The sequence below is a fragment of the Bacillus rossius genome, chromosome 2 (genome assembly GCF_032445375.1).
Source record: "Bacillus rossius redtenbacheri isolate Brsri chromosome 2, Brsri_v3, whole genome shotgun sequence".
Lineage (NCBI taxonomy): Eukaryota > Metazoa > Arthropoda > Insecta > Phasmatodea > Bacillidae > Bacillus > Bacillus rossius.
This window is the reverse complement of record NC_086331.1, coordinates 125,160,629-125,168,587: the sequence shown is the minus strand read 5'-3', so window position 1 is coordinate 125,168,587 and position 7,959 is coordinate 125,160,629. Positions and strand designations below refer to the sequence as shown.

The following is a 7,959-nucleotide window of genomic DNA, read 5'->3' as shown; positions in this document are numbered from 1 at the left end:
TTTTAAACTTTTTATTTAAATTACATAATTTACAGTTTCAAGTAATATATTAATCATTAATATAACTTTACACACCGCTACCTGTAACCGTCATCGAGATTTTTATCAAGTGTTTTATGTTTCTGCAAAGAATAGTTGTCATCTTAGCCGGGTACAATTGTGACTTTGGCTTCCCAACGTCTTGCTTGATACCACTCTGTTGTATTTTTTCATATAAAGACAACAAAGTTATAAATATTGTGCAAGTGAAAAAATAATTATCCAACATTGGTTTAACACATTTTGTATTTGGTATATTATAGTTGAATATTAATTTTAATGTTTCCAATAAATGAAATAATACATTTCTTTGACTGTTATTCATAAGGGGGACAAATTTGTGACAAAAGAGTAGTTTGTAAAGTGACAGTGGTAGATAATTATGTTTGTCTCACATAAAAAACTTAAAATTCTAATTTATAATTATCAAGATGACATGACATACAAAATTATTGCTATAAAATTTTTAAATTATTAAGACATGACTGTCAAATGTAACATTATAACATTTTTTAAATCATTAAAATGACAACAAAATCTAAAATTACTACTTAAGTCTAATTTATTTGTAGAAACATTCTTTAGTCTAAATCAAATCGGTATAATTATCTATTTTTGACATGTACTGTCTGCGATAGTAAAGCCCTGTCTCCACCCCGCCAGTACCAGTTCCCGTTGGTGGAATGCTCCTTGTGCACACTGTACGAGTCAAGAGTGTGACTTCACCGATTGACAAAGTGCAAATTAATGCTAACGACTTAACATAAAATAAAAAAACTGCCTAATTAGAGTTAAAACAGCCACTGACAACAAATGGAGTAGTTACAGCAGTAACAGTCTCCCGCTTGAATCATAATTTCAAATTTATATAGTAAATTAAGAGCAACTATAGCATATTTACGCCCTCAGCAAAGTGTTTTCGCAACCTAGTTTTTATTCAAGGGCTTGGTTTTATGTTTAGTTTGTAAGTTAAATGTAAATATTTATTATCCTGTTTGGTGCGGGATGATGCTGCCACCTCCTCCACGCCCCTCGCTCAACGTGCCACTGCCATCTTCTGGCAATCTTTTTCAGGCTACGATCCAGGGTAAGCACGCTGTCCCATGGGGTGCCTGCATTTTAGTATTCACTGGTTCTTCATTCTGGTAATTATACTGTGTCTAACCTAAACCTCTTTTAGCTCCCCACGTGTCCCTGGATCATTTCTGCGAAGCCTGGTCAATCCTGAATGCAGTTAACCTAATCTTTCACCGTGATAACGCCATGGGGTCAAACAATTTACGGGATTGGCTGACAATAGTGTAACCTTTTTTGTAAATCAGTCTCGTACATGCCTTCTGGCCACAAAGAACCATTTATTGAACTAATGTTGATTCACAGCTCACGAGCCAGGTAAAGTCATGGGCTACTAAACATTTGGGTTCGACAGCCTCCAACTGGAACTTCACTTAACGAGACTGCCGTTAGGATGGTGTATTATGTAATATAACAAGCAACGAATTTGTTTAGTTTTTAAATTGTAATTTTTAACCTTGGTGATAGCCACTGTGTAAAGCTGCAGCGTGTCAATTAAAACAGCAACTGCAAAGGTTCTTAATTATTTCCTGCCTTACTCTACCACCCTCACTAGGAATCAGCCCTGTAAGGCTGCTTGGGGAGTGTAGAGCAGTCTTCTAGTTAATTTTACCCTACCATCAACACACAGCCGGAGGGCATAGCAGACCACGCTGTAGCCAAAGACCCATGTCACAACAATGGCTAGTTTGCAATCTATCCTGGCACTCTCACAGATAAGAGTTCACTTGGCTGACCCCTGGTCCCGACCGCAAGACCGACGGGGATGGCAAATGGTGTCCAATTGCTCGGTCAGGCCAACGTGAATGTGCGCTGTTACAGTCTCTAGCACACTGTTATGCACCGTCCTAACACTAGCTCCTTCTGCTGTAACCTAAGTAGTTAAGTACCTTAGGCTTACTTTAACATCCGTGTATCCCACCATCTGGCCAGTGTGGGTAGTGGTGGCCAGGCACAGCTCGCTGTGGTGTCACAAAGGCGGGGTGAACGAACACTTGGCTCGCCCCTGTGTTGACCAGAGTGGTGGGTGGTTGGTTGGTTGTTTACTTCCACTGAAATGCGGAGTAGATTGTCCATCGGTCGAACTACCTGTCTCAGAAGTAGCTTGGCCAAGGACGCGGCTACAACCCAGAAGCCAAGCTACTTCAGACAATGGCCGTGAAAGCCTGCAAACATAATTACCTGTCCCAGATTTGTTCGGGGACTGCTTCCAGTTTGTGCTGGATTTTCTGGATGTGCGGGGGCCAGGGATCTAGCTCCATTCAGCTTGCGGCCTGTTTCCCAGAGGTGGTGGTCGTTGGTATTGTTGCTGCTGTAACTTGGTTCAGTGGCACGGCTAGTGCCAGTGGTGGGTTCCCTGTGGACAGCCCTGCTGCTGGCTTGGGGGTAGCCAGTTGAAGCGGGCTATTCAGGTTTGCAATGGTCTGAACCTGTGATCGGCCACGTGTAGCAGCGGAACGTCTTCAATCACCTGGTTTTACATCATTGTTGAGGTGGCTGTAGAGCTTGTGAAGCAGAATGTTACTGGCTGTTGAGCATGCTGTGGTTACTGATCTGTTTCTGGTGTCGCAGCCACACCTTCTGGGTTTGGTCACCACTGCTTGTTGGATGTAATCTTCCACTGTCAGTGCGTGACTGACTTGCATGAATGGCTGCAGTTTGTGTATGTGAACATAGTGAATGTGGATAGCACCCGGGTGGGTAAGGCTTGTCTTATCCCTTATTCTGACCTCGGCCAGTAAACCTGCCCCTTTTAGGAACAAACCCCCGTCTGAAAGACATTATACATATCTCCTACCTGGCGCCTCTATGGGAAGTTAGTGCATCAAGCGCCCATAGATGGCGACAAAAGATTTGTGAACAAACAGACTAAATAATTATTGTGCCTTTCCCGCAAATGAACTCTGGCACTAATTATTCGTCATATTTTATTATATGAGGGTTATAAATATTTAGTTAATAATATGCAGTGTGCTGTGGTATGATGTATAACAGTATATTATAATGGTTTCTCACTGACCAACTTGTAAAGCTGGGGGACATAATCATCCAGCAGTGTTTTCCCACACAGGGCGGTGGTCGTTTTCTTCGGGGCGTGCGCATCTCTCTCGCGGGCTGTTGGGTAACCGAAGGCTGGCAGTGCGTACGGGTTTTGTGAGCGTAAGCGAGGCAGCCTAGCAGTGCCATCTACCACCGACTGCGTCCCGCAGGTGGCGGGTACAGGATAGTGATGGGCAGAAGGGATCTTTTGACCGAATCGGTTCTTTTGGATCAGTACCGTGAGATGGTTCGTTCAGAACGATTCGTTCATCTCGGTCAATTCGTTCTTTTCTGTGTATGGGTTCTGGCTCTTTTAACAGGTGTCGTAACTCGTTCATCCTTTAGAGTATTACGTACGTGTTTTTGTATTTGAATTTGAACATTGCTTTCCGTAGCCAGTGAATCACAGTTGCGTATATGAAACAAGATTGTTTATATTTTATTACTTTTTAAGTTACAAATATTAATATATATGCTATTTACACTCTAGTGACAGTAAAGTGTTTGCATGTAGACCAACACATTGACGCCGTCCCCGTTGCCTGATCTGAATTTACTTAAATTTACACTAGTGGGTTAATTTTGAATCTCAAGGGTGGGGTTCCTGGCCTCGTGGCTGCAGGCAGGGACGTGGCGACAAAGGACTCCCCGGGCTGTTATGGCCTCCCAGGACGCCTGATTAATGAAAGGCACACGTACTTGTAGTCGTTTTATTGCGTAGCACACTCTACATGTCGCACGATCACGTAACTGGCCGCTTCATCGTCGACCTAAGCTCCGCGCACGATGAACCTGTCCTGGTTTATGCGAAAGTCCGCGGACGTAACGCGAGGTACGTGACTGATAGGTCCCGCCAATTACTTATGAAAACACATTACACTATAAGGGCGGTAGGTCCCGCGAATTTACTTATGAAAACACATTACACTATAGAGCGGTAGGTCCCGCGAATTTACTTATGAAAACACATTACACTAAATCACTGTAGTACGTCCCGCCCAGGAGGATATGCATAGGCGGCTAGTCCGCGTGGTGGCGAGGGCCACGTTAAGCTGGGTACGGACACGTGGGAATCTTGAACGATATCGTACACGTGGCCGTGGCAAGTCCCAGTTGATGACTCGTCCGAATGTTTGTGGTCGCGTTTGGCGCAATGCCGCCCTGCGTGGGCAAAGAACTATGTCCCGAGGTGGGACGTAATAGCGTGAGGCGCGGGTGCCACTAGGGGTCACCTAATTAATTACGTAGGAAATAGAAAGTCCGTGAATGGACTACACACTTTATTAATAGACCACGCGAGATCGCTAACGGCCGGTTTGGGCCGACCGGGGAGCTGATATAAAAACGATTGGACTATAATTACCTATTGCAGTTACAGAATGTTGGCGCGAAAATTGAAGGCTCCCCGTGCGTGGGCTGCCGGCCCGGGCGAGTGCTGGATGGCGACTGCCTAACCTCCCTGGCCGCCGGGGCCAGGGAGGGGGGAAATTCCGCGGGAAGATGACTTCGGCCAGCGTTGTGAATTATAACCCTTTATAAACTGATTATTACATTAACATTGATTAATGATGGTTTTAGATTTATTAGTTTCTGTTTATATTATCGAATGCATGAATAAACAATACCCTTGCGCAGTGCCACACCCGGCCGGGCGCTTTGCACAAGTAGGAGGCCGTGACTCACGTCACGCCGTTCGGGGCACTGCACTACATTGCGCGCGCGGGCGCGTTCGGGGCGCGGCACTTATCAGGTGTTGAGGACACATAACGGCCTGTGCTCTCAGAGGGAGCACTGACGGCGGCGTCAACATTTAGAGAAAAAAGACAAAAATTTAATACTACTGCAATTCAGTATGAAGAGAAACAAATGAAGTACATTAATTAACCCAAAAATGGTAAGTGTGAACATTTGTAGTTACTTTCCCTGTTATTTTTTAATTCATACGGTTTTTTTTTTGTTTTTTTAGTTTTTTATTTCCAAATTTGTGTATGTGAATGTGAAAAAGCAATTTTAAACCACTACTTAACAGTTGACATTTTCAGGTATAGATACTTTTCATGTTACCCTATTTTATTTGATCAGTTATCGTTTGCTCTTGTGAACATGCGCACGCTGTGATTACTAATTCTTCAGACTCCTGACGTCATGAATCATTTTACGAACGAATCAGACCGGGCACGTGACCGGTTCTCTCATCTCGTTCTCTCGTTCTCTCCGCGTTTTCGTTCTTCCGAATCTTTCAAGGTACCGGCTCTCAAAGAGCCGGTTCTTTACATCGCGAACGAATCGCAAGATTTCGTTCTCTCAAAGATTCGTTCTTTTTGAACGAATCGTTAACGAACGACCCATCACTAGTACAGGAGCCCAGCTCGAGAGTTCCAATCTCGCTGGGGTGGCTGTGAATAACCAATAGTAGTCCGCGGATCAATGGCCGGCCTGTGGGGTCGCCATCACGGCTGTCGGGGAGAAAAGTAGCCTGAATGTTGATCGGCGCGCAGCAGAAAGCAGCTTCGTCGGCGAAGGCACCACAGGGGAGCTCGATGTGCCTTAGTAGCGAAGTGTAGACGAACTGCGGGCTGGAACTTGCGGAGCTGTGGACTGCCGCGCGCGCAACGGAACTGAACAGCATCGGAATTCTGAAGGAAGAGATGGCGGCGCCTTCAAGTTGGGGCCCTGTTGGAGCCAGTGGCAGCCTGGGCGGCGCGACCTTCAACCGACCCGGGAATTTGAGGGGCAAGAGGGTCCGACTAGCAAGATACTTCATTCGCCTGAACGACTTACCCTTACCCTGGCTTGAAAGGTCGTTGGCTGTTGACTGGAAGAAGGAAGATGAAGATGGCGCAATGTCAGTCTGCCTTTCGCTCCGAGAGCCAGCAGTTCGAGCCGGTTTACTGGCTTGTCTGCCCACCTCTGTTTTAACTGTGGCTGGGCTGACGCGTGAAGTCGCCCGCCCCTGGGGGCGCATGCGCCCCTGGTTAATAATAACCCAGGAGCTCCCAACTTTAAATGCGGGCCGCAAGGCCCAAGCACCCAACTCTAGCATGGTTTATTTTTCAGCCCCTCCAACTCATCTTACCTGGACCATTCTTCCCTCTTGTGCAGTAGTTACCTGCTTGCTTAATGCATGTTATTTGATCCCCGCATGAACCGGCCCAGGGTTTTCCCTGTGTCTATGCAGGTTTTACCTGGGTCACATTAGCTAGCTTTTAAGCTAGGCGACCAATGGGGCGTCAGTCATGGCGCCAATCGCAGCCATGGCTGGCCAGCAAACCCCAATAAGCACACGATGCACGCGCCCTTGTCCTGCATGGTTAAAAACCCGCATGGTAGAGTGTATAGGCTTCGGCCTGAGACACACTTAGGTCCTCCCCTAACCTGGACCCTCCCCTACACACATAGAATTAACTTAGGCTAGGAAAATAAAATAAAAAATTACAAGACAGGTATTCGCTTTGGCGGTACATTTACTAAAACTGGAACTATATAGAGAAGATTAGACTGGCCCCTGTGCAAGAATGATATGCTAAATCGTTAGGTATTCCACATATTCGCCACACACGAGTTTAATTATTTCACTTGCAAATACAGCAACAATTAAGCCTCTAATGCATCCAAACATGACATTATATCACACCAGCTAGCCGATCTAGCTGGTGGGGAGCTTCTCTCACCCGCTGAAATAGGTACAAGTAATTTATATAGCATTACATAACCTACCAGCGCACTTACAGGCCCGTGTGCCAAACTTATTCAACAAGACACGCGCCCCGCCCGTTGCTCCAAGTGATTTTACAAAAGTGTGGGGTGCACCTGATTTACAATGCACTAAGCGAGTTATAGAAACTTCGGTTTCTGGTCTCGCACACACTAACTGCCCCGGATGGCAATATGATGTATCGGTGGCGTGACCAGACAGAGATCCTTACATCAGTGTAATCTGGGGGAATAAAAGCAGAATACAAAACTTGTTGGAGTACTTACTTCTCTCCTTTCTCACGCTCCTTTCCTTTTCTCACTGTCTCCTTCCTCCGGAACGTCCTTTGGGATTACACTCTGGAATTTGTCGTGTCCTGCGATTGCCCTCGGCCTCCTCTTTCTGCAACCAACATGGCCGCCCCGCAAAGTAAAACGTATCCCAACAGGCTTCTCTACACCAGCCGTGGGATATAGGCTACGAGTGGTGCCGCAAACATACCATAGATGGCAGCAAGGAATTTTTTGACGTTTATAACAGTGCATATGGATTTATTAATGACTGTATAATATAAAAAGTATGTCAGTGCTATGTATTAACGCCGCCGTCAGTGCTCCCTCTGAGAGCACAGGACGTTATGTGTCCTCAACACCCGATCAGTGCCGCGCCTCGAACGCGCCCGCGCGCGCAACATAGTGCAGTGCCCCGAACGGCGTGACGTCAGTCACGGCCTCCTACGTGTGCAAAGCGCCTGGCCGGGTGTGGCACTGCGCAAGGGTATTACTTATTCATGCATTTGATAAGATAAACAGAAACTAATAAGTCTAAAACCATTAATAATTAATGTTAATTTAATTATCATTTTATAAAGGGTTATCATTCACAAAACTGGCCGAAGTCATCTTCCCGTGCTCCGCAGTTTTCCCGCGGAATTTCCCCCCTCCCTGGCCCCGGCGGCCAGGGAGGTTAGTCAGTCGCCATCCAGCACTCGCCCGGGCCGGCAGCCTACGCACGGGGAGCCCTCAACTTTCGCGCCAACATCCAGTAACTACAATAGGTAATTATAGCCAAATCGTTTTAATTCAGCTCCCCGGTCGACCCGAATCGACCGT

At 46.1% G+C, this 7,959-nt stretch overlaps 1 non-coding gene across 1 annotated transcript; it reads left to right on the top strand.

Annotated features, from left to right (window-relative positions):
• Positions 1 to 6,596: 6,596 nt before the first annotated feature.
• LOC134529971 (U6 spliceosomal RNA) lies at positions 6,597 to 6,703 on the top strand. Its single transcript, XR_010074762.1, has one exon. It is a non-coding gene; the product is annotated as a U6 spliceosomal RNA (small nuclear RNA).
• Positions 6,704 to 7,959: the final 1,256 nt, after the last annotated feature.